This window comes from Nothoprocta perdicaria, unplaced genomic scaffold (assembly GCF_003342845.1).
Source record: "Nothoprocta perdicaria isolate Ctin4 unplaced genomic scaffold, notPer1 scaffold_4, whole genome shotgun sequence".
Classification (NCBI taxonomy): Eukaryota; Metazoa; Chordata; class Aves; order Tinamiformes; family Tinamidae; genus Nothoprocta; species Nothoprocta perdicaria.
This window is the reverse complement of record NW_020455643.1, coordinates 6,087,997-6,114,378: the sequence shown is the minus strand read 5'-3', so window position 1 is coordinate 6,114,378 and position 26,382 is coordinate 6,087,997. Positions and strand designations below refer to the sequence as shown.

General features: G+C 40.4%; 1 protein-coding gene across 1 annotated transcript in view; it reads left to right on the top strand.

Moving 5' to 3' along the window:
• The first annotated feature begins 655 nt into the window (after nucleotides 1-655).
• The window catches only part of TBL1XR1 (transducin beta like 1 X-linked receptor 1), a 95,067-nt gene continuing 69,340 nt past the window's right edge, over nucleotides 656-26,382 (top strand). The window contains exon 1 of the mRNA XM_026045181.1: nucleotides 656-682. The gene's annotated coding sequence lies outside the window, so the exon portion shown is untranslated. The remainder of the gene's footprint in view (nucleotides 683-26,382) is intronic.

The following is a 26,382-nucleotide window of genomic DNA, read 5'->3' as shown; positions in this document are numbered from 1 at the left end:
TTCCTCATTTTCCCCCCACCCCCCCCCCTCCTTTTGGTGCGTGTGTGTTGGGAACGGTGATCCGGGTTGGATTTTCCCCCCACCTTTCCCCGGTGCTTGTTTGGGGGGGAATGTTATGTTTTTGGCTTCCCTTCCCCCTTTCCCTTCCCCCTCCTTTTTCGCTTGCCTTCCCCTCCCCCCACGCACACTGCCGTTTCATTGTAAATGATTTAAGGCCCACAAAAATATTAAAGAGGGAATCGGCAGCAAATTAAATAAAGGAGCCGTCACGAGGCAGGCTGCTTTATAACCTATTTTTAGCCCGATTTGTGTAAAGAAGACTCCTCTCCCATCCCCCTCTCTCGCCGTGCATATTTACTTCTGGGGGGGGGGGAGGGGAGGAAAAGGCGGAAAAAAAAATTAAAAAAGGGAGAGCGGGACGAGCCGAGGCACCTGGAGCGTGACCCCGGCGCCAGGTAGCTGGCTGCGAACCGGGCCACGAGGAGCCCGGGCCGGTGCCGGTGCCGGTCCCGGGGGGGGAGGGCGCCGCGCGGCTCGCTCCGCTCCGCTCCGCTCCGTGTGATTTCTTTAATTTCCTTTCTTTGAACCGTGTCTCCGCGTCGCGGGGAGCTGGGCTCGAGGGGGGCTCTGTTTCCTCCCCGCTGTCCGCCGCCGAGAAGGCGGGCTCGGGTGGGAGAGCACGGTTTGTGCTTGATTTCCTTATTTTTTTATTCATTTTGTGTTTTGTTTCCCCTCTCTTTTAAGCGGTGGGGTGGCAAAGTTATTGTTTATGAGCTTCCTGCGAAGTTCGGGGTGGGACGCGGTGCAGTGTGCAGTGACAGGGTGAGGGCCGCCTCCCGAGGCAAAACGTGGGCCCAGGGTTTGGGCAAAGACTCTCTTTTCTGCCTCCACCACAGCTGAAACTCTCTGGGTTTCTTAATATCCACAGTCCTGGTTGCGAGTTGTACCTGGCAGCTTTTGAGAAGTCTTACAGAGTTAATGTATGTGCCTTTTACTTATTTTTTTTTTAATAATTATTATATTTGTGTCTTGCAGTACAAAAATACGTGGCTTGTTGTTACTGTTGTTGTGACTCTTAAAGGGTTAAGTTCATGGTGTTGTTCCAGGTGAATTTAATCTTTCATCATCGCATTTCCTTTTTAGGCAAATGGACTGAATAAAAGGCTTCTCCCTTACTTATTTCTGCCTTATTCTCTAAAAAGAACCCCCTCCAAAACTTTATCAGTGCCCTGTGGCAGGGGCTTGTTGCTAGAGATGGCACGTGAGTTTTGGAGAGCTCTGTTTGTAGGTTGCTGCATAGGAAAGCAAAGTTTGCTAGTGAAGTTTTTACTACTATCCAGTGTGTTCAGCTTCCTTGTTTTCCTGTCCGTGTAAATCAGCACTTAACTGCTTTGTGCAAGGGTTCACCAAACTTGTTACTACTTTATTATAAAAATGTGAGAGATGGATAGGCATGACCAGGAGAATTAAGTCTTTTTCACGTTATAAAGAAAAAAGCTGGGGTTTGTCTAACTGTCTTTGCTGTCCTGTGCTATTAAAACAGATGTCTGGTACTGTTAAGTGTCTTAACAGGGTTTGGTTTTGCTGGTTGTCACTACCATTTGGGTGCTCACTGGAGTTTTTAGGTGTCCCTTTTGAGAGAGGAGGCACCTTTTTKGGGGGCAGGGAGGGGGGAAGTGTTTGGATTCTGACTTGTACCTGAACTTGGAGAAATCCTGGCCATTTTGGGCCCTCTAARCAGCTTGGAGGCTTGTTGCCATGAGGCTCATGCTGGCTTTGGCCTTACTTGGGGCACTTTTATGTTAGTCTTGTCAGAATACATTTCAATTTAGAGCTGATCCTGCAAACTCTTACATATGTGCTTCAAGTTAAGCAAGTGGTTAAATGTTTGTGGATGAGGGTATTTTTTTCTCCTTTTAGTCAAAAACCGAAAAGCTGTACTGCTAAGATGATTGTGCCTAGTACGTGTTGATATCATGTAAATGGTGGTAGCAAACTCTTCTGTGTTTCCTATCCTCTTTTGGTTAAGATGTAGCAGCAATGTGTTGTGTTGTTTACCTCTGATCACCTCATACTCTGTACGGTCGCAGCCTTAAGTTTTCAGTGAAGAGGCTGTGGATGTGGCTCCATGAAAACAGGCTTTGTGTGTAACTGTGTGTACTTTGTGTGTAACTGTATTCTGAGACTTTTAAAAACACTTTGTTCAGTTTTGCCGTATATATGGTAGTTATTGACATTTGTATATTGCTTTTAAGTTGTAAGGCATCATACAAGTGCTAAGTGCCCCACAACAGTACTTCAGAGCTATTTTTCCATCATAAGTGTCTGATGCTAAAATGTGCTACAGGCCTAAATATAAAGAGAATCTGAATGAATTGGGGAGGAAATGGTCAAAATTGCTTATAATGTTGTTTTCAGGTAATAATTTTCAGTTAGGAAAAACAGATCCAAGTAACGTAAAGCAAACTGAGTTATTTAACTTAATTTTGCTTATGGAATTTAATTTAACATGGAGTTCTCATTTGAGTCAGAATATGTTCGCTCTTATAAATTCTGTAGTGTCAGTTTAAACCCACGTGCTACAAGGACAGCATCAAGCAGAAGTCAGGAAGTCCTGGAAGGAAGCACACACCATTTCCTAAACAGCAGTAGCCTAGCCTAGTTGAATAAGCTCTACAGATGTCTATGAAGTTGCTCACAGAAATAAGTGTGTTTGATGTTAGAGATGGGCAAATAGGCTCTGAATCTCTCAAGATACTGATGCTTTGTTGTGTGTGTTTCAAGCTTTTAAATGTTCTGGAGAAAACCTATCCTTTCCTAACCCGGTTCCCTTGCTCATCTGCTGTCACCAGGAAGGGACCTACTGCTTCTCCCCCTCTGGGTATTTCCCCCACCCAAACTTTCATTTGCTTTGTGTCTGCACGTCTTCCACCCCAGTTACTTTCTGAACCTGCCTTCCACCTCCAGTTCCTTTCTGAACCCATAACTACTCAAGATTGTCCTGCATGTTTGCATTTTCTCCACTTTGCTGAGAGGACACTGCTGTTGAGGTGAGGAGAAAGACACACGAGGCTCCCACCAGGATTTCCCCTTCTCAGCTGAGATAGGGAGGCCGTAGAAGTGCTATGATTCCCTCTGTGGAGTGGGAGGCAAAGCCGTGGTAGATGACAAGACTGTTGCATCTTGATAGTGCAGTACTGCGATATTAAAACACCACAGCCTCTTGAAATACCAAATAATTTCTAATTTGTATTGCTTGTATTGAGGATTATGCTCCTGATGCACAGTACTAGAATACTGACCTTCCTTGGTGCGTTTGCTGTGTGCATACACCAGTACAGGGTGTAACGACTGTGTGTAAAGTCCTAACCCATGAACATCTGCTCATAAAAGTAACTGGGGGAGAAGTGAAAGTGTACATACGTGTATGTGTTTATACATATACAAAAAGTGAGAGAATATATATACTGTGGGTCAATTTTTAATATAAATGTAAATGTTTCTACTGAAGAAGTATCAAGATTTTCATTAGGAGAGAGGTGATTAAGTTTTTCTTCAGTGCATTTGAATTGTGTTGCAGGATTGATAAATTCAAGTTAATGCGTGATGAAGAAAGATTATTTCTTAATTTTTCTGCTATTGATTTAGAAATTCCTCTCTCCAATATATGCAGTTTTCTAAATGTTACTGTGTGAGGATAGATGATTGTAGTTTCTTTAAAATTGTGTAATGAGAAAATGACTTCACTAGAAGTTTCGTCCAGTGATCCCAAGCAAAGCAGAAAGAGACCACTTTATTCATCTSATAATTGGTTTCCTCCACAATAAAGTGTGACAATGAAATGAGGAGTAAGAAATATCTTCTTTAAGATAAAACTGTAGGGGGTTATATTGGGTCTTTTTGTTTCAGTTTTACAAAATTGAATTCACTAATGAGCTAAAAATAAAAAGCGAGGAGGGGGGAAAACCTAGTGACAGTAGGCAGCTGATAGTAGTCAAGTCATGAGAGCTGATAAGTTTAAGAAAAGGAAATCTGTTATGTAAATCACTTTGCAAGTTTGTGTATAACCTGTGAACTGTCCTTTCCTCTTTAGGGTCTGTCTTATGTTACTTAATTCAAGATGAGTAGGCCCTTTTCTTTCTTCTCATAATGAAAATGAGGCTGAAGTCATTTATACTAAGAACCATGGAGTTTTAATGGTCAAAGCAGGGCAGAAGCTGAGATCTGTGTGTGTGTTTTTTTTTGTTTTCAGTTACTGAAAGATCTGTAGAATTGTAGTTCAACATAGCCTCTAAAACATGGATTTTAAATACACATGGGTTCTTGTGACATCCCTTAGATTCCTTTTTATATCACTAAAAACCTTAAAAGTCTGTGTTTAAGAGATGGGCTGTCATGGGTTGGTTGGGTGCAGAGGAGCTGGTTGGCTTGGCCAGCCAAGAAGGGAAATTGCAGATGTTGCTGCACTTCCCCTGCCTTTCCCTTCCCCCCTCCTTTTTGTTTTCAGGGACTAGTTTCTCAAAAGAGTTGTAAAAATATTTACTTGTAGTAATGCTAAAAACACATGATGAATCTGTGTAGYTGTTCTGAAAGAACTTATTTCAGAAGCAAATTGGCAAATAATGCTACAAAAATCTAAGTAGGGAATGTCTTTCGGTGTCTCAAGTCTTTGCATGTATGTGCACAYGTAGAAATACTAGGATTAATTTTAAACCATTTAGCTTGAATACCTGAAACAGCATACCTAGACACAGTGTCTATTCAGACTTACAGATTCATTTTTCAGGAGAAGTTGCAGCAGAGTTGTGTTAACCTGGTGCCCTGAGCTGGTCCAGGCGTTGTCTGTTCTTGATGTYGCGCACACCTCGCACAGCTCTGAGTTTCTGAAGCAAGGTGTTGTATACGAGTGGATAGTGGCAAACTGAATTTGTAGTTCTGCTTGGTGCAAGTACAACTCTTTTTAAGAACACAAACTGGCATCTACATTTGTAAAGTAAAATGTTGATACAGTGGTATTTATAAAGTTGCTGAGTCCCCACAATTGCGTTTAAAGTTGGCAGTAACTGTGTGTACTTAGCATTTCTGAAAATCAAGCCTTAAATGTAATTTGCTGGGTTTTGCAAATGCCTCTTAGTTTCTGTTTCTTTCAGGGGCTAGTATTAGTAAAAGGCAATGCTGCATTATGTTTACCTTGCTGTTGTAATTCTTAGTSTCCATGTTGCAAAGGAGCAGTCTTGTTTATTAGTGATGTCTAGCAGTTAAAAAAAATCAAAATCGTCCAGAGAACAGCCATGTTTTTTCTTTTATGATCTAAGATTCAGTTCAATTTCTCTTTTATGTACTGTATTACAGAGACACTCTATATAACCCTTTTACCATATGCAAACAATTTGAAGTGTTATCTCAGATACCTGTAGTTGCATTTCTAGAAACTTTTACTAGAAATTTGGGTGATGTGATTTAGCTGAATGTTAGGCCTTCCCCCCTGCCAAGCAGGGCACTAGTTTTGCCAACCTGGCAAAGTGGGCAAGCAACTGACTTTGCAGCAGATGCTAGTGCTGTTTTTTAACCTATTGATGGATTTGGAGAAGCATTTAATCATTTCCTTGACTTCATTTAGAGCTGCTGTTGAGTTCCACTGACATCATAGGATTTGTAGCTTTTGATGAATTAGAACTTYGAAGCCGACTCTGGAAACTTTCCTACTCTATAGGCAGTTACGTGGCTACTGGCAAAAGCTTTGACTATAGAGCACACAAAAAAAGGTTTCTGTACGGTGTATTTCTGGAGTATTTTTCCAAGGTTATGAGTTAAGGGTCAAATATTTGCTATTCATGAAAATATAGTGCTAAATACTGTGCCAAAACCACAGAAATTGTCAAGGCTGGGAGCCCTAAATATAACCTATCCTAAAAGGAACATCCCTTCCACATCAACACGGTGTTAAAAGTTCASATTCATCACATGGGTGACCTATCATCAGCAAACTCCGCTAGGAATTCTTCTGATTGCAGGCACACGTGAGCTGAATGTCAATCCCTGATGGCTCCCTAAAAGTCTCAGGCAAAGAAGAGGCAGCTTGATYTCCCGGAAGAACTTGTCTAGGCTGGCTGAGGATAGATATAAATTTTATAGCTTTTCCATGTTTTTGGACAGGCTGATTAGTCCTTGAGTGCAAGCATGACTTTTGAAAATGTATTTTTGCCCAGTTAAAAAAAAAAAAAAAAAAGGATTTTTTTTTTTTCATTTATCGTTGATAGGAGTCTAACTTACAGCCCTGTTGGAGCACAGGAGATTTTTTGCTGTTGGCTTCAGCATTCAAGTGTTAAGTGTTTGGTTTTTGTATTAAAATATCTGTTGATCCTAAGATGAGTGTGTTTGCAGACCTGTACTTCAGGGTCTGTCCGGCTCATGAAAATGTTGAGAGCTTTTTGTGTTTTGGGTAATGTCCACATTTTTGGGAAAATTAGTTTTGATGTTGCATTGGCCTAAGGGGGAAATAGCAAGAGATCTGTGTCAAAAAAGTAGGACATGCAAGATTTAGAAGCTGTTCAGGAATATTTATTTGTCCTGTATTAGATTAAAGGAAGTATTGGTACATCATTGGTGCATGGCAACTGATTGCCATCAGTTTGGCAATATGTCCTTCAGTCTGCGGTGTTCAGTAAAGAGAAGACAACTATTAAACAATGAATCATAGCTAATTTTTGTATGGATGTCAATAGTCTTCTTTATTGCAGAAATGTTTGCTTAGATATTAACAAAAACATACGTTCCTAAATAAAGACATTTAGTAATAAATTTAAATTAGGAAGTGCTAATACAGATTTTGCCATGATATTTGAGAATCTATCATATACATCACTATGGGATTACATTTATTGGATTTGATACTTTTAAATGTGTTTCTGAAGCAAAATTTTGTATGCAAGGATAAAGGAAAAATGAAGAAAAATGTTGTCAAACCATTTATTAATGTTTATGTCAAACAAGTTGTGCAAAATCGTATACTGTGTAGCTACAGATTAGCTCTTTCCTGTAGCTAATGAACAGATGGGTAGCTCGGAGATGCAGAGTCCAAGCTTGCTTTATAACTTGAATGTTTAGCTGATGTAGACGTGGTACCTGTTTCTCACTTTATTTCAGAAATACAACTAAATATCYTCAGTTGGTATTTCTTATTCATATTTTAGATTTTAGCATTAAGATGAAAAAATGTAAAATGTACACTCAGTAGGTTAAATTGCTGTAAACGTAAGCAAAAATACGAAGAAACAGGTCAAGTGAGCTTTACTGTGGTAGCAGAACTGGATATCTAAATATAGCTTATTAGTAATAAACCCACTTTTAGCAGCTTTCACCATTATAGTAAATATTTATCTCAAGYAGTTGAGTTGCACGAAAAATGCTTTGTATTATTGTTACTGTCTTCTACAGTGAGTTCTGAATGGCCTTTAGTTACACTGGAAGTATCGCGGTGCTTATCTTACTGTTGGCAAAGACCGTGTTAGTTGGTTCTTGTACTGTCTACACATGCAAGGTTACTTTGATATGGATTACTTCGAGTTCATCAAGGGCTTTAGTAAGGCTCTTTCTTAAAACAGATGTAGCACACAGAAGATGCATTAGAAATTAAGCTGTGGAAATGTCTTTTGCTTAAAAAAAATGTGAGAGAAGCAAAATCTCTTTAGGCAAATATATCCCAGGTATTCCACTTTCTGGTAAGATAGGTGGGCATTGCTTTTGTCCTAGAAATGAACCCTCTACTCTCTGTGGGTTTGGGCTTATTGTCTTGGGCATCCAACTGATTGTTCTCATCAGTGTCCCAAGTGTCCCCGTTATGCCAAGGCCCAGGCTAGCCACAGCTGTGACCATGTGCTAAGGGATTATTAGTTGCCTGTGTGTACTGGGGAACAAAATGTGACTTCTAAAGATAGTGTTTTTATATTGACCTAAATGCTGAGAAGTTTTTGTTTGTTTATATTTTCTTTAGAAAAGAAGTTGAAAGATAAAGGGATTAGAATTTTCTGTACTAGCTAGGAAAAACATTTCTGATATTCCAAGTAGTTCTTTGAAACTATTAACAACTTGATACTGCAAGTTCAGCTGGTGTGTAAACTACTGCTTTGGACTCCATTTGATAGTAGTTCTGTTATAGAGGCGAAGCTTCTCTGTTGTTTTTATTTACTAAGACTGCTAACATCAAGGCTTGCAATTTTTGGACATTGCTAAGGAAATCCAAAAGCTGCATTTACAGTGTTAGGATATTTTAAATGCTCTCTCTGCATGTATCTGTTAACGTGCTTCCCACTTCCCAGTTGTAGTGTCTAGCTCTCCACTTGTAGCATAGGGGTATACTTTCCATAGTGAAAAGCAGGAAGATTGCTGCCTTTACAAATACATTTTCAGAGGTTAAAAGTAATCAGATTCCACTTGCATTAATATAAATGCTGAAAATTTTCAACTATTCTTTCAGAATGGAGAATATTTCTAGGCCTGCTGCTGCTTGGCATTATTAAAATAACCCCCCCCAAATGACATGCCTGTTTAAACACAAGTGCGGGATCATACTGTCTTTTATTATTATTATTATTATTATTATTATTATTTAAAATTGCCGCTTTCAGCTGGCAGTGCAGTCTTGCCCTCTCTCACTGGTTGTGCTTCCTTGCGTTTACTCTTGCATAATTATGGAATTATGACAAATTAATATTGGGAGTTTTGTCACTAATACAGGATTTTTCATCACTTCATTATCGTCTTTTCCCTACCCTGTCATTTGTGTCTTTTTTTTTTTCCTTATGGTAAACTCTCATTTAGATTTTCTTTTTAGTTTTCTTTTTCTTTGTGTTAGTTTTGATTTTTTTTGTGTGTTCTCTGCCTTTCAGCTCCTTAAATCAAATTAGTGCCTTTTCCTTCATTTTCTTGTGTAACATTTTTGTTGCTCTGTTTTACTGTTTTTCTCTGTTTTCTTCCCCAAATATCATTGCATTCTTCTTTTAATGCAGTTTATGTGTGTCACCTGATGTCATGTAGCCCTAGTGAATCAGTGGGAATTAGGCTGCTTGCTCTCACTACATTTGGCTGCTGTTAGGCTGTTCTGGGGCAAAGTGAAACCTGCCAGAATCATGATCAAGTTTTGATTTTCAGCTTGTGCTCCTGACAGGAGGATAACCTATAGAGAGGATAACATATGGAGAGGTGAGAGGTGCCTGTGTGTGGAGGGAAAGATAGGTGGGACAGTTGTACGGGAGAGGAAACAGAGTCGATGGCTTTTGGCAGTACTTCTATTTGATAAAAATAATCTTGGCTGTAGGTGTGAAGCATTGGTCCAGCTCTTGATGTAGTCAAAGGGAAACTTTAATGGGGGAGTTGGCATGATTGGTTAAATGTGTCAGAAGCTGAAGAAGACTGAATGCGAACCTCAGGGGAGGTTAGCTTTATGTGGTTCAAAATGAGGGCTTTTACGCAATAAATTTTATTGATGTTGTGACTTAAAATTAAGCAAAGCAAAGTCAGTCATTGTGAATTTGGTCCTGGCCTTATCTTATTGTTTTTATTGTGGATAGTGTTGACAAGTCACATGCACATTGTTCTAGGTGAACAAATGCAGCTTTGATACTGTGAGCTGATASGCGGGACGGGCTCCTGCATCCTGGCACAGATGAGTTTGCAGAATTGTGGCTTAGAGGGAAACAGTAACTGCATAATACGTGGTGTTACTGTCACTAGGTATTAAATCCTTATTTTTATTCGGTGTGGTGTTGTCTAGATCCTAAAAAGAGAAATGGAGGAGGTTAAAGTATCGGAAACTCTCTCATACCTTGCTACCCAGCTTAATGTACGGGTACTAAACTTGTATTCTGCCTCTGGAGTGCATGTGTGTGTGACAGAGAGAAYGCAAGATCTTCTTTGGAGAAAATAAAAGCTTTTTTGTCTAAAAGTCTTTCAAATATAAGTCCTTTATCACAAAGCTGTTGACTCATGAAATGATAATAGTGAACCTGATTCCTCCTGAAGTCGTAGTTTTGTGGTTCACTTCTATAAATGTCTCTTCCTATTTATAAGGGCTTCTAATCAGGATGTATATAGTGTAACTAGGATGTATGCAATGAAGAGACTAGCTCTGGGCAGCAGTTTGGCTGGTGGAGCCTGTGAACGTAAAACATAGCCATATCTGTCAAGAATCCCTTTGAGATTGCTGTGAGTTTTGCCTAAGAGGAAAAATATTAGTCTTTTCTGCCTATGGTAATTTTTATTTTGTTGTTGTTTTTATCAAGTCTTAATAATGACAATGTGTCTCATTTTTTGTTCAGTATTTTTAGTTCTTAGAATAATTCTTCTCAATAGTTTGTAATTTTGTTTGAGAATGGTGTCCTTTTTCAACTTCAGAAACTGCTATTAGTCGCATAGTTTATACCAATGCAAAAGTCTTTACCAAAATGATCTCAAATTGTGAGAGTTCCATACTGAGTATTCCTGGGATGCTGTAAAGTGCAGTGACTCTTAAGCTGGTATARATCATAGCTCTTTTGGCCGCATGTTCCCAACGTTAAGCCTGTGTTGGTCTGTCCTCTGATGTTAGCAGACTTGCTCAGTTTTGGTGGCTTACAGGCAACCTCTAAAGCATTGCTTTAATTTCAATATAGTATGAATGACATGTTTTTGGAGGTCTTCATTTGTGGGATACTGATTAAGGTTTCAAACTTTTGAGTGCTCCTGCTGTTTGTTTGTACAGTCTCTTTATAGGAAGTGCTTGAAGAAAGGGAACTATAGAATTACCTTCTGATTAATTCCTATTCTTACCTTATAAATTCTCTCTCCAAGTTGTCATGGACTTTCAGATATCTACAGCAGAAGTCCATGAAGTTCTCCCCAATTTTACTTTTCTAGTTTTACTATTATAAAGTTATTGCATTGTATATTCTATTTTTTTTATTGCACTGAAGTTTTTGTGTCCAGGTAATGACATATTGACTTCTAGTTAGGATAGGAGTATCCACCACTTGGGCTACCGTTTGACCTCAGCAAATGGATTAACAAATTTACTCATGCAGCAGAGATTTTATATTTTGCAATATTTTTTTCTTTTTTTTTGTAATCAATTCAGTGCCTAGAGATTTTCAGATGGAAGTCTGTAAAAGTGTAAAGTAACTTAGTTTTATTTTTGAAGCCCTGCTTGCTTGTTGCTTTGTGTTTGTAGGTTTTGTGCTTGCTTTTTTTAGTTTGAGAATTATTTTCTTATGTTGGGCAGTTCAGCATGGTCCTTCATTTTGGAGACAGTTGCTAATAATACTCATACATGATGAATAATCATGTTGAAATTAAGATACTGGTTTCATAAAGTTAGGCTCACTTGTGTCCTCAGTAATGTGAAACTGCAAACTTATATGAGACTTTAATAGGCTCCTACATTTACTTCTTTCAGAACTCAGTAGCTATTTTGAAAGGGGGGAAAGACTCCACGAAAATGGTGGCAACTGAAATTCATAGCTGTAGAGCAGGGCTATGCAAACAATTGTTGCATCTGAGGATATGGGAATGAAGCTGCTGGAAGCTTTTAAGATGGTTTTACTGTCAGTACTTGGAAACGTGAAACTAAAGTTGCAGATGTTTTTCAGTGAGAATTTTTCTGTCTTGAGAAGTTTCTGTCCTGTGCCACATGTTGACCCCTGTACTAGTATGGTGGTTTATAGGATGCTTCTTCTTCAAGCTCCGTCTCTTAAATACAAATCTGGAGGGATTTGTATTTAAAAACTACTACTGGTTTTGGAGGGTATTAGAATGCAAGTGTTTTTTGAACCAGATTGGAAGAAATCCATAAACACTTGCAGTCACCATTAAGAGGGAACTAAGCCCTCTTATTATTTATCATAAGAGTGAGCCACGAACCTCTTACTAGYATTGCCATCAGGCAAAATGGTACTGGCCAGTAACTAGGCAGGCCACGGTGACACGAGCCTTTCTGCATCCTTCATCATGTCTCGACTGCTTGGATTTACTCACATATAAAACAGGCTTAAACAGTGACATGATTTTTGGCACATGTTTTCTATCCCAYTTAGTTCTTCTTTGATAACTTAATAAAGTAATTTTTGTTTATGAATATGTACACTTTAGCTAATTTACAAGCACGTGTGAAAATCTTCAGCATGCCCTTTCCTGAGAACCTGTGGTATCTTCCTGTGTGTGAGAGCTGGTGCCCCAGGCAGATGGGCGCTGCAGGTCTCGGCAGGAGAAACGCTTGTGCAAGGTGTCCCTGACACGGGACACTGTCCTGTCACGTTTTTCACCAGCCGTATAGGTGGCCTTCAAAGCACAAATCGGCATCAAAGAGGTCTGCCCCCTGTGCACTGCTGGTCCCCTTGCGGTGCTAATGGCTTTTTTAATCTTGGTAAGATCTCTACTGTTTGGAAATAAAAACTCAAGGAGAACGTTTGCTATTTTRCTTTTTTAAGTCATACTTTTAAGTGACTTAAAGCTGGTGTTTGTGGCTTGTCACTTATTTTTACCTTATTCTACATTGAAGAGTACACTTCGGTTAATGGAAAAAAAAATCCCTATAGCCCTTTAATAAATCCTTTAARCTTTATGGGAAAGTATTCAGGCTTGATAGTTAGCAGAGCTTGAAGTTAGAAGAGTGAATTTACAGGGCTTTCTTATGTTTAATGAGTGACTCCAGAATGCAAGTGCTTTATTCCTGTTTAGTGTAACTCGTTTTCAGCAGATGTAACTGTCGGTGTAGACAAACCTCAGTTGTTAAAAAAAAAAAAAAAAAAAAAAAAGTCACTCTTGGATTAAAAAATAATCCTTGGATATTTTTAAGAGACCTCAGTAACTCGGTGAAGCCCTTAGTTGGACCATTTTCTCCTGTTTTTTTTTTCTTTGTTTTTTTGAGGCAATGGACGTGTGCTTTGCAAGAATTGAATTATCACTCTGTTGAAATCAATTCAGGTTCTCTGRAAATGATCCAGCCTTCAGGAAAGAAAAATATTAAAGTGTCTTKGGAAAGGGTTTCCCTTTATTTCAGCATTTGCAGTGTCATGTTTAGCAAATAAGCCTTTTTCAGATGCATTAGGGCTCTGTGAAACTCATTTTGGGGCTGAAAGTTTCCTRGTCTTGAGTTAAGATGAAAGATTTGTGTTTCACATTTCAGTTTTTTGCTTTAAATAGCTCCGGATATGTACATTTGCTTAGTTAAAATCTGTGTGCTGTTCATATTTCACGAGAAGAAAAAATAAACTGTTTAAAATGATGACAATGGGTAGTGTTTTAAAATTGGTCATTTGTTTCAATGTCTGAAATGTTTTATTGAAAGTTTATATGTTGAAATTAGTTAAGGAAGTAGCCTTTGCTTGGAAGACCTAAATATTTGCAGTATGTTGTTTATTTGGATTGCAAAGTTTTGTGCAGTTTGAACAGTATTTTAGTCCTGAGTTTTGGCAAAACGCACTCTAGCATATGTAGTCAGTCATAAACAAGCCAGAAAGCCCTAGTGCCTTGGTCCTGCGGTGGTATCAAAGTCTGCAGGGTTGAAATTAGTATCTGAATGCAGCTGGTGCATGTGCATCTCGGGCCTGCGCTCTACTGAGGTCTACGGACACTCATACAAACAGTCCTAGGTCTTCTGGGTGACGTGACTGTGTGGAGCTTACACGGTGCCTGAGGCTGAGGACTGCAGGTTGGCTTGAGGGGTTGAGGCAAAGAGCGCCGAGATCAGGGTGCCTTCTCTCAGAGGTGCTTGGGRCCCCTGCCAGCCCGCGTGAGGAACCTGGTGCGAGGTTGCCATGGTGGAACCCTCGGTGCTTGGACTGCACCAAGGGAAGCGTCGCTGGGAGGACATCAGGGCAGCCCCTGGAGCGGGCTAGTAGGAGAAGAGGCCAGAGCCCTTGCTCAGAGAAGGATTTTCTGGTATACGAGGCAGCAACGATATGAGCAATGCTAAACTTGTGCATATAGTTGATACCTGCCCTTCATTTGTTTCTTGCTTRTGATTTGACTTCCAAATCAATTGCATCTTTCTTGAACTTATTTGAAGAACTTGATCRATGTTGATTTTGTACCAAATGTTGTCTTTGCAGTCATAGAGCTGTAGTTTGTTTGTGTTTTTTTGCAATTGATACATATTTTGGATTATTTCCCTGAAATATTTTATTTAGACTCTCAACGTCTTAATGACTGCAAACCTCAGCTCATGATGTTTGGTAGAATTAACTCTTCGGACCTGAAGCGGCTTTGCTCTGAAGCCTGTGAAGGCAGCTCTGTTTGGTAGCACTTATGAGTTGTTGGCAGAAGCTCCGCGTTTCCAGATAACATAATCTTCTTTTAAGAAGCTCTCCCCCTCTTCCCCAGCAAGGCCTAAAGTATTCTTTGTGTGAATGTACTATATGATCTTTAATTATATGATCACGTACCATTCCACAAATAGTGCAATATAATAGCATAGAATTATTGCGCACGTTTTGTGGAGGTCTTTTCAGCATACTACCTTAAATCCTGCTTGTGCAAGTTGTTTAGTGTAAATGAGCTCCTCCTCCCCGAAGCTCTTTGCTGAGGCGCTGGGAGGGAGCTGGGCTTCAGAGCCCTGACAGAACCAGGGCTTCAGATGTCACTTGTGAAAGTTGCCACTTAACTGTTGTGAGGCAGCGTGTGCATATTAAGTAGCTGAGCAGAACAGTGAAATTGCTCACCTAGGTCTGCAGATGAATTATCATAATTAACTGCTGCTTCCTATGAATTGCGCCTAACGAGGGCTGTGCTGTTGGCTGAAAATAAATTGTATAATGCGTTACTGTTGACTAAATTATTTACATACCTTAGAGAGAGAGGAGATGGTATAAAAAGTCTGCAAAATAAGTGCTGAACCATTATGGAAATGAAATGGAAAAAAGAAAGACTTGCAGATAGAGCATTGTGTAGCTTCCTTTCTCCCAGGGCAAGTGGAGAGTACTGTAAATCCTGAATTTGAGATTTAGTGTGTGTCTTTATCATATTATGTAATATGCATATGTAGGAGGCACAGTTAGATCTGTGCGTGCAGCCTTAAGCTTTATCCTAAGACTGTACCTGTGTGGTTGTGAGTGGCTGAAACCACATGATTTTCCTGCCATATAACTGCTGTTCCAAAGTTTGTCATAAGCAAAATGTGAATTAGTGAAGTAAATTGATGATAACCAAACTGTTCTGTGTTTACCTGTGAGGCATCCTTTGTGGTTTTCGGTGCTGTGAGACATCTGAGGGCTCTCAGGATACATGCATGGCCTGGTTTTCATAATGTCCTGTTTATTCAAATAATTTGAAAAGTACCATATTTGGATATGATATCATGTTTTTGTAACTTAGTATTCTGTAAGATCCTATCATTTTGTATTTATTGTAACAAGTGGTTCAACTATATAGAGATTACTTATACCAATCTACCAGAAAATTGTACGGTAAATGTATGTACGAGTCGCTCGGTGCGGGTACTTGCAATTGATTGAAGACAGGCACAATCAGCGGTAGTGGTTTGTGATAGCATTTGCCAAAATAAGGATTGTCTCAGCTCCGTGGCAAAAGCAAAAACAGCGTGAGGTCTTCATTCCAGCTCTCTCAGAGTTTGCTTTTGTTTAATTTCAGCTAAATCTTAGCAATCATTGAAAAAACGTGAAAATAGTCTTCCCCCCCCCCCCCCCCCATGTATTAAATTGAAGCCTTTTTTTTTTAAGTGGGAGTTTGTTTTAAGTGGGAGTGGCAGGGCCTGCTGCAGCTGTGGTTGTCCTGCTCTCCCTTGTAACAGGGCTTCTCCTGTGARAGGTTGGGAGTCTGAAGCGAGGTCCAGGTTGCAGAGGGTTTCATGGCCTGCACAGAAACTCAGTTGTTCGTGTGATCGTCAAGGGTTATGATGCCACATGGAAGTGTGGTTGCAATGGGGAGATTGCAATGCTTCGTCACAACAACAAAGCTTGGGAAAATGGATTTGATTTAGTTCTTTATGAATAGGTGAAAATATTTTGTGATGATATCTGCATCTAGTTGATTCCCCTTTTTGCCAAACAAATGTGACTGTAATAGGTCAGCTGCCGGGATCGCAAGGTCAAGGAAAATTATCTGTGTGGGTGGCTTTTTTTCCCATTTTTTTTTTCTTGAAAGTCTTTATCTTTGGTCTTAGAAGACATATGAGAAGTTTGCAAAGATGTGACCTTCTTGTCAGGGCTCGTTGTTCTTTTTTCTTATTTTTTCCCCCTCCTTTCTATTTCATAAAACCCAAGTTTGAGATAGTCCGCCTTTAATCCTAGCATTTCTTATGTGGCAGACTGATTACTCAGCCTAGCAAATCATTTAATATAGGGGCTTGTGTGAAATATTGTGAGGACGCTTTAAATGACAAGATGTCTCTAACTGGCACATAAACAAGTGCTTGAAGACAGAAGAATGAACTAAACTTTAAAATGAAATGCCTTAATATTCATCTAACATTTATGAAACTATATAGGGAAATTACGATGGAACATTTTTTAATGGAAATGAAAAGATTGAGGTTCTTAAGCATCGACTGGCATAACAAATGTATTATTGGCTTAATGTGTTCATCACCTGCATGTGCACTTGGGATTGGTTTTCCAAAGAGGTTCGGAATGCTTTGGAAGGGTTTGCACAATACRCTTGCTCTTTATTCTCACGAGTGATTAGCACTACTGCAAATATGTCCAATGGAGAAAATACCCCAGAGGAAAAGACTCATTATTTGTCTGTTCCATTTCCATTTTAAAATTTCTGTCCAAGTTTAAATTACAGGAGGGTTAGAAAAAAATACATGTTTTGGAATTGCTATGAGAAGTAACAGCCTCAACCTGCTTGTGGTTTTTGGAGTTGTTGAGACGAACAGTGATGCCATGATCACTGCGGAGGGGCAGCCTTTGCTCCTTGCTTTCATTCTGCTGCTGTTTGCGATTGAACTTCTGAACTGCTACTTAAAAGACAGAGATGATCAGAAAGGACAGCAGGGACCTTGCAGCGCTCTGCCAGGCTCTGGAGGCCGAGCTGCGGTGTCGCAAATGTGCGTTTCCTCCTGGAGGACAGAGCTGCAAGARAGGAAAGGGAGGAGTTCTATTAATAGTGTTTCTTTCTCTTCTGCCTCTCAAAACGTACCTTGGAGCGTGCTCGCTGCGAATGCTCAGAGCGCTGCTTGAAGCAATACCTTAATTCAGTGCCCGTTCTTAAGGAGACAGGAATTTCACCAGCTTCCTGTTTCTGTTTATGTACAGTCTTAGGAAGACAAGTGCTTTACAAAACACTGCTGCCTGACGTGGTGCTGGTTGGTGTTTGTGTTGCAACCCATGGTGCTGCTTGGTGTTGGTGTTGTAACAGGCTTTTGGAGCTCTCCTTGCAGAACAGGCAGGGCTTAGTTGTGCTCAGTTCTGTATGAGATGGCCAGAAGTTAGTTTCCACATCAGTGAAGTTATAACCTCAATAAAAATGGAGACAATAGGGAATGAGTGAAAATGTGCATTGTAATACTGAGATGATACTGTCTGATTAGAGAAATGGGCCTTTCAGGGCACTGCCGTGCAACTGTGTTCGAATTTACTTGAGTTTTTGTTAGCTTGGATGGAGGTTTTTTTGTACCTCACAAAGGATGAAAGCTCCAAAGGAAAGGTTTCAAAGGGAAAATGAGCAAATTTTGTGGATGTTAATGGGACGCCTTGGGGCAATGAGAACCTATTATGAAGCATGAGTAGAGGGGCAAGGCTTTACATTTAGGGTGTAATTATGGTATGGAACAATTGCGAAGCTGCAGGTGAGAAAATACTCTGCTTTGCATCATAAACTGTCCCGAGTCCCAGTTGAGCAAGGGTAGAATTCATCTTGGCTAACATCTGTTCCATTTTGGAATAAGTGATTTTAGAGGAAGCATGAAATGGAAATGATTTCTATTTATCTCAATCACCTCCTTTGTATTTTCAAAAAAAAAAAAAAAGGATTCAGAAATACAAGGATACCTCTGCGAGCTGCTGACTCCTTACCTAATTAATCATATGATAAATATAATTTAATTGAAGTTCAGCAATATTGAGATCACTTCCATAGGAAGTTGGCTGGCTGCCCGGCCGGCTGACCTCATCTCGGAACCACCCTCTCGGCCTTTAGCAAATGCCTTTGGCGGAGCGCTCTGCAAGTCACCGYGCTTGGCTTTCCAGATGAACGTGGAGATAAACGCCGAGGTCTGAGCACTTCCACTGCCTCTCGGGCATCTCCCTCCCTCGGGATACCTTCCTTTATCCGTTTGAATTGCCCTGCTGAACACGGACGCAGGGAGAGGAATGCAGAGCCGTGGCCATGGAGAGCCACTTGGTGTGTCACGAGACGTTTCCAGTCAGCCTCCAAACTCGTGTTAGGCAGTGTCATCATCTGGGTTAAGGACTTAGTTGTGGCCAGCATAATTCTTGTTAAATGTTAAACGAGGAGAAGAAATGATCTCTCTCTCTCTCTTTTTTTTTTTTTTTTCTCTTTCAATTTAAGTGGTATGGCAATACAAACATTGTGTTTACTACCAGTTCTAGAATTGTATAAATACAGATGCTAGATAGGGTGAGTAGTGTTCTAGTGGAAATACTGAGAAAATATTTTACTTAAGTTAATAAATCCGCTAGCTAAGAAGGAAAGTATTGGAGTGATGGATAAACGCAAAGGAAAATCAGATGATCAATAGTAGTCATGGGTTTTCCGATTACTTTTTTTCATCAGAAAGCTATTGCATAGTATTATCCAGTATACTGGGATTTGTATCCCCATATACTTGTTCTGAGGGCATGACAGGATAGGCGTCTCTGCTGAAATTCTTGCATTTTGCATCAAATCACACATCTGGCGTCTTTGAGTAAGAGCAGTTAATGTTTATGATACAGTTACTTTTTTTTCATATAGGAAACAAATTTCAGTAAAGTTTATTTTAAAGCATTTAGCTCATTTTGTACAGTTGTATCCTAAGCCAGTAAAGAACTGAGCCATATTCTGGATTTAGGTATGTAAAGCAAAGTGAAAGAGTAAATAACTGCCAAATGTAGGCATGTCAGTAGACGTGTCTATTCTGTTATATACTTAAACCTAGGGAGTAAAACCCCAGTATGCTGAGGAAYATCATTCAACTACTTTCTTGGGCATAAAGCAGTCAGAAAAATCTGTCGTAACTGGTCACCAGTGTCCTGCATGATATATGATATATTTTGTTCAGGATGTTCATGGACTGTTTTTACCAATCAGAGCAAAAGAACAGAAGATGAAAATACCATTTATTGTACTTTCAGAAATAGATGCCAACATTTTTCATTTTAATACCTGAGTCACCTGAAATTATTGGAAACTTGCAAATTGTATYGGTGTTTTTCAAAGTTTGGTACAGTTTTCRTCACCCCTCTGCTTTTCTTACTTTTAGATTTACCTAACCCTCCTCTCTTTCATGTTTTCACATCTTGTCCTCATTTTATATTGCTAGATTTTTTTTCTGCTGTATTTGCCTTTTGAAATTTGCATACTATTCTATTGATCACCAGCTGTCTCTCATTGAATGAAATTAAACTCCTGATCTGGTTTGTTTAGCAAAAAAAGGCTAAAATAGTGCTTTCCTGTCTTCATTCAAACTCCTATTTACTGCCTGAGCACGTAAGTGATTGCGCCAGCAGTAGTGGTTGCTCAGCGCCTGTCACTTCTTCCTCTAGTTTCAACCTTTCTCAATAATAAAAAAAAAATAAAATAATAATAATTAAAAAAAAAAAATCTGGGTCCATTTCCATTTTAACTAACAGCTGCACAACCCATTTGCTACTGAGGAGTTTCAACTTCAAGTCCAGTACCGAAAAGTATCTCTAGGGATCATCCACTTGATGCTACATTTCCACAATACTCTGTTGGTTGGTTGTTTTTTTTTGGCTCTAGCATATTATTAGAACCATTGTTTTGAAGTCAATCTAAATGGATTGAGCAGAACCAAAAAAAAATTAATACTTCCCAAGTCATGCCAGCTTGATCTTTTTCTTTTTTTTTTAATATTTTTATAATGCCTATTTTGAGGTGGAAAACATAAATTGAAGACTGCCCAAACGTACTTGGTAGCTTCATGGCTGTGGTCAGCAGCTTTGTGTTGGTGTTCTGTGGGTACCGATGCTTTTGTATGTGCAGATGAGATGGTTGTGTTCTGTTTCATTTGAGCTGCAGGGATTATTTGCGAACCAGTATAATCACTGAAATGGAGAAGATGTAGGAAGAAGGATGTACTTCATTATTTATGGGTTATTTTTTATTTTGTAATTCTTATGATTAACTCAGTGGAAGATTTCTACAAAAATTRTTTTGGAAGAAGTATTATCTTATGTTTTTGTAAAATGTCCCAACTCTAACAACGGGTATGCAATGTATTGAAATTATAAGCAAAAATCATGTAAATCTTAGGAAAATAATGTGTAATGTAACTAAAATATTGGCCTCTCATCAGCCTGTCCAAGTGGCATCTTMATGATATTTCAGCTCTGTTTGCCTGTGTCCTGTTTCCACTCTATTCAGTGTCAAGCTTAGTGACAAGTAACTTGRGTCAAGTAACTGCAGTGACTGTTTATGCTGGAAGTGTGACCYGAACTGTCCTCCTAGTAATACGCCTGCCATAAGAATTGAAAACATATCTAGAAAATAGAACATACTGCCCTGTACAGACGACCACTCTTTTGAAGAGGTTCTTGCTAGATTTAAGATGTCAGATGGTTTAAATCTGTAATTSTCCTCAGGCCAGAAAACTTATTAATGGGTTGCTCTTTATTGGCTAGGGCTGCAGCCTTGATCTCCTGTGCTCAGCGAAGAGGAATCAAGAGCCAGGGTGGCCAGAGGGAGTTTGAGTTTTGTGCAGGGAGCCCTTATGCAGCCCTTGGTACATGGAGGAGTAAGGAAGGTGATTTTTGGACTGAAATGCTTGGTCCCGTGTTAAACTGTAGCCAGCTCTGGGCCCTTCTCGAGTATCTTCAGGTCTAATTTCCTGATATCCCTAAATCTTCCGAGGCCCAGAATAGTATGCCTTATCATCTGCTGATATTAATCGCTTTAGATACTGAAGTATGAATCTGTTTGTGACTTAGAACAACCGATCTTCCAAGATCAGACTTTGCGTCATATTCGAGTAAGCAGCTCCCCGAGGAGAAAGGACTTCTCTGTCCGTGTACTGCTCATGGGGATGGGCCATATTTCACAGCCTGGGAAGTCCCATTCGGGGTTGGCTTCCGTGGTGGCTCGGTTCATCCCAGCTGCGTGGCTGCTTTGATCTCAGCCTTTACTGGGAGAAAATCTTGTCATGTTTTGGATGGCTGCAGACAGATCTGATAAAGAGAGAGTTTCATAAATTTTGTGAACATGTCAGGCTGGAATTGACAGAAATACAAGTTGATACAGAATTTAAGTAGGGAAAGGGAAATTATTTTTTTCACTGAAGGGAAATAGCTCATGAGAGGAATGACTTGACTTTGGGGATGGCTCTGGAGTGAGTAATTATCCAAGGAAGGCTTTGAGATTCATCCTTTGAGAATTATGGCAGGAGTATATTGAGAGGTATTTCACTTTCATTAAAATAAACTGTATTTGAGTGTTTTCTTACTCCTTCCTTATCACTACATCACAACTGAAGGAAATTACTTTTTGTCCTTTCAGATGGCAGTGGGTGTGTCCCTTTAGCCTTTTTTTTTTTTTTTTAATTTGTGGGTTTTTTCCATTTTTTTGAGAAAAATCGTCCAGACTGAACACCAAGTGTCCATGGTTTCCAAGTGGGAAGGGAAAGGTATATTCTCAGCATGCATTCACTTGCAATGGACTTGCTTAGCTGGAGGAAAACAACAGCARTCATTTAATGACTTCTTTGAAAGCTATGGAGAGTTTCAGGAATATGTGCTTAAATTATTTCACCAGATTAATTGCTAGATGCCGACGGGTAAGCTAGGTGTGCAGGACACTGTAGTTTCACTGCTGTGTGTTACCTAGTGCTTTTTTATAGAGCGGTCTCCTGTGTCTGCAAGTCAGTGTGCAAGATTGATTGCCTGTTTGTCAGCAGTTCAGTGAATTTCTAGGCGTTGTTCTTGCAGAGGAGTCCGTTTCGATGTTTTTGGAGACAATTAGTTAGGGGTGATGATTTTTGTTTAGTATTTTGGAGACTGTGCTTGTCTTACTCCTTGCTGAGTGGGACATAATAGTCAAAATTGAAGGCAACAAATRGAATCAGTGGAATTCCTCTGGGGACCTGCTGTTGCATTATTCAACAGGGGCCTCCATCTGATTAAATAGTGGTGTTGATGGTCACAGCATAAAGCCTCGGTTTATGTGAGGTTAGAAGTGGAGCCTGTGTGTGTGGGAGAGAATCTCTGGAGCTCCGTAGCTAACATATACGTTCAGCATAGCGGTCTATTGTCATTTGTATTTCTAGTTTCAGACCTAGACACGCTGTAACTGGGCTCCTTCACAGGGTTTTTTTTTGGAGGGGGAGGGGGGCAGTTCACCCAAAAAACTGAGAAGAGGCTGGTGGGCCAAACAGTTGGAATGGAGGAGGGTGGTAGGTGGGAAGGGTCCTGGAGCTGCCCGTGCGGTGCAGCTCACCAACGTGGTGTCTGCAGAGGGCATTTGGGTTAGTTTGTTGCTCGTGACTGCTCAATCTGTTTTTTCTTGTGCATCAGTAGATGGTAGAACCTTAGGCAGGACATGTTCTTGGTCAGGGGTGACTTTCTGCAGCATTTGGTTGAGCTTCTTACAGGAAATGATAAACTTTGAGTGGCAATAGGAGGTTTGGCAAATGTATATGGGCCCCTTTACATTTTGATGAGAGAGCACTCAACTCACTTCAGCTGGAAGGGGCCATGGAGTTGGTGGCAAAAAAATCTTGCGCTATGAGGAACAACATTTGCAGAAAATTTGAGTTACTGTTGGGTGTAGTGTGAGGAGAAAAGCGTCCCTGTTGGCCAATATTAGAATAAGACATCACATTTCTCTAGCATCCTTCGCAAGTTGGTTGGTGTTTGAGGTGTAAAAGGTAAAGTGTGTTGCAGCTTGTCCCTGTCCTCCTCTGGTGCAGCAGTCGCTGTTGTGGGTCTGGTGCGTTGTTCATTAGGGTGCCAGGTGAGATGGGCTTGCACTTCTGGGTCATGCTTGGTAGAAATAGTTCCACTGTTCTTTGCGTGTTTGCAAGCTGTGAGCGTAGACTTCAGGCTCCTGCAGATGGACGTGGCATCCTTGGAAGCTCCAGCACATCTGAAACCTCTGTAAAATCTGAGGAGAAGCGAGAGGAGAATTTGCTTAATATAGGAAGTAACTTTGCGATGTGTTYAGGCGAGAGCCCCTCGCATGCGGACGTGCAGTCATGGGGTGCGTGAAGGGAGCCTCGCAGCTCCCTGTTGCTTCCTGGGGCTCCCGTGGGCTCTTTGCAGTCTGTCATTGAGGCCTGTGCTCAATGGGCGAGTGTTTGCTGAATATTCTCCCCTGTAACTACCTGTATGGCCTAGGGCAATGTTCCCTGTGCCTCTGGAGTGAGGATAGTCATTAAACCAGAGGGAACTCAAATATAGCTTGCTCGAGGCAGCTTGTGGCAGGGTTGTTTTATTTTGTTTTTCTCAGAATAGCAGAACAAAGGCACAAGAGTACAAATGTTCTGAAAGCCTTTTAGTGCTGCTGTTAGTTTCCTCTTTTTTCCCTTTCCCTCCCCATTGTATTACACGATTTTTAGACTGTTACAATACAATAGACACTGCATTAGTTGAAAATAACAACCCAAATAATGCCATGTGCCAAGGACACCTGCAGTGACACCTGCCTCTGCTAGAGCTGCCTCTGCAAGTCTTTCTGCCCAAGTGATGGGTAGTTGATGTGTCGCCACTGCAGTGAGTGGCTCCTAGTGCAAGYTGGGCTTTCTCCATGCCCAGAGCATTGGAACAGGCTGCAAAACGGACCCCGAGCTGCCAAATGTTGCCAAGCTTGGCCTGGGAGGAAGAAGGAGGCAGCAACAGCCCAGGGAGGAAGCAGGGAGGTAGCGAACGTACTGAGTGGTGAGAGCCGAGTACAGGAAGACAGCAGGAAAAAGTGGCTGGAAAGAGTTAAGAGTGGGATGGCAGAGGAGGAAGGAGCTGGCAGGGTGTAGCAGCTTGTTTCAAATTGACTGGGGCCCTTTGGTTTATGTTAACCTGTTTTACTTCACGGTTTGGGAGGAGTACAAATAAACTAGGTCATCTCGTGCAGGCCTTGCTAAGAGAAACATGAAAAAATGGCTAAGGGTAATAAGGGAAACTCTGAGAGACATCAAAGATAAAATGACTTGAATGATTTAAAAACTTTTGAAGTGATTATTTTTATTGGATTTGCAATGTTAACTTAGTGAGGCAGCATGGAGGTTTTTTTTTCCTTGTGCTATAGTTAATGATCATCTTGCTTCTTTTGGAGAATGAAAAATAACAGTAGTGGATTGTGGCTAGGGCTTTGGAAATACCTGTGAATCAGAAAGCAGTAGTTCTTTAAGCAGCGATGAGACATTTCAGAAAAGGGTATAAAATTATTTAACCATAGAGCAGTGAAACCATAAAACCTTTCAGTCTTTCTACCGCAGTTCGCACAGGTTTGCCCTTAAAGGAAAGCAAAACCAGTGCTAGAGAATCTCATTAATTGGGTTCTTAGCCAACTTCAAATCTGTATTGAAAATGGATTCCCTGACTTGAAATTAAAAATACAGATTTGTTAGGATCTTACTGCTGTGCTGTGGATGTCACGGGGAAGTYGCGTGTTTAGTGAGTTAGTGGAAATGTGCGTGTTGAGCTTTGTGAAACAGCCATTCCCTTTTGCTCCTCCTAGAAGGAATTCGATCACTTTTTTTTTTTCCTGCAGTTGCAGAATGAGGAATTGGAGTGGGAGTCAGATAAAGCTCTAACAACAGCTGTTGTATTCTACACACACACACACACACACACACACACACACACACACACACACGTAGTATATTATTTATACCCTTCATACTGGAGTGCGGAGGAACTGAGTCTGTGGCTTCCCTGCAAGTTTCAGGTTCGTCACAGCTGTCTACATGCTCAGTATAGCTCCTGAGAAATAGAGACTAATCCTTTTTTTAGGGTAGTGAGACTAGGTGTAGAGCGTGAATAGCCACAGCAGCTGAGGAGGGGTTGGGCAGTCCTTAGTTTTACTTGCCAGCTGTCCCCTTGGGTGGCGTTGGGTGACGTGATGCATCCCTTACCTTGGCAGTAGAAGTTGGTAGCACTGGTACTTGGACTTGCGTCCGTCAGCATCGTATGGCCTTCAGGTAGGAACAACCGCAGGAGCTGATCCTGCTAAAGAGAAAAATGCCTCCCGAGGTTCCCTGTTGAAACCAAGTAAGGTTTTCTTCACAGCAGCAGAATTTTGTTAAGCAAAAGCCCTCAAACTGGGGAGGGAGCCCCACAGCAGTTGGGAAAGATCATGGAAGAGGGTTGCAAAATCACGAGCATTATGGTAAAAGCGCATGGTGCTTGGTGTTTCTGTAACGCACAGACTGAAGGCATCTCCCAAAAGCAAAAAGTGATGTTCAGAATAAACCAAAATAGTTATTTCTTCCTGGGGTATGTGGTTAAACACAGGATTTTTTTTTTTTTTTTAACCTGAGAACATGATACTGCTAAACATGAATTCAAAAAGTCATTATTTATATTCATGGAAAAATCTTCATCTGGAGCTCCTGAACACATTTTTGTCACTTATGTGCAAATAAGACTTTGAAAAGGGATTCAAAGGAAATTTGTCAGTCTAGGAGTGCCTCTAATGCTGAGGACTCTGTGAGAAAGCTGCTGGTGCTCATCTGAAAATATATCAAGTGCCTGACCAGCTAGTTGGAGGTTGCAGAAGCTGGGTCTTTGTGCTTTGCTTATTGTTGATTCACTATCAAAGGCCCTTTATGACTCTTAAAAGGGAAGCCAGGTAGATATTTGAGGTATTAGATAGTGAAGCTGGTGAAGGAATACAAAGAGATGTGGCAAGATAAAAGCTCAAGCTCTTTTCAGAAGTGTGTGGGATGGGTCTCAGTGGGGCAGACTTGCTGTTTGCCAGGAGCAGTATAAGCCAAGGCACAAGGTAATAAGAGTCCATACAGGAGCTCTGATTGTGTGGATAGGCAGAAAAGGAGGAATTTGAGAAGTGCCATGCAGTAAGAATTGGCACAGTTTAGAATATAGTCCACTAAAATTTGCTATCTATACATAGATACACGTATAAAGACCAGTAAATGAAGTACAGGCTTTTTAATGAGTGATGCTGCTGATTTGCATCATATTATATATGTAATTGAGCGTATTAAAGATGTAGAATCACAGTTCTTAAGCTTATAAAAACACTATTAAAATAAGCCCTTTT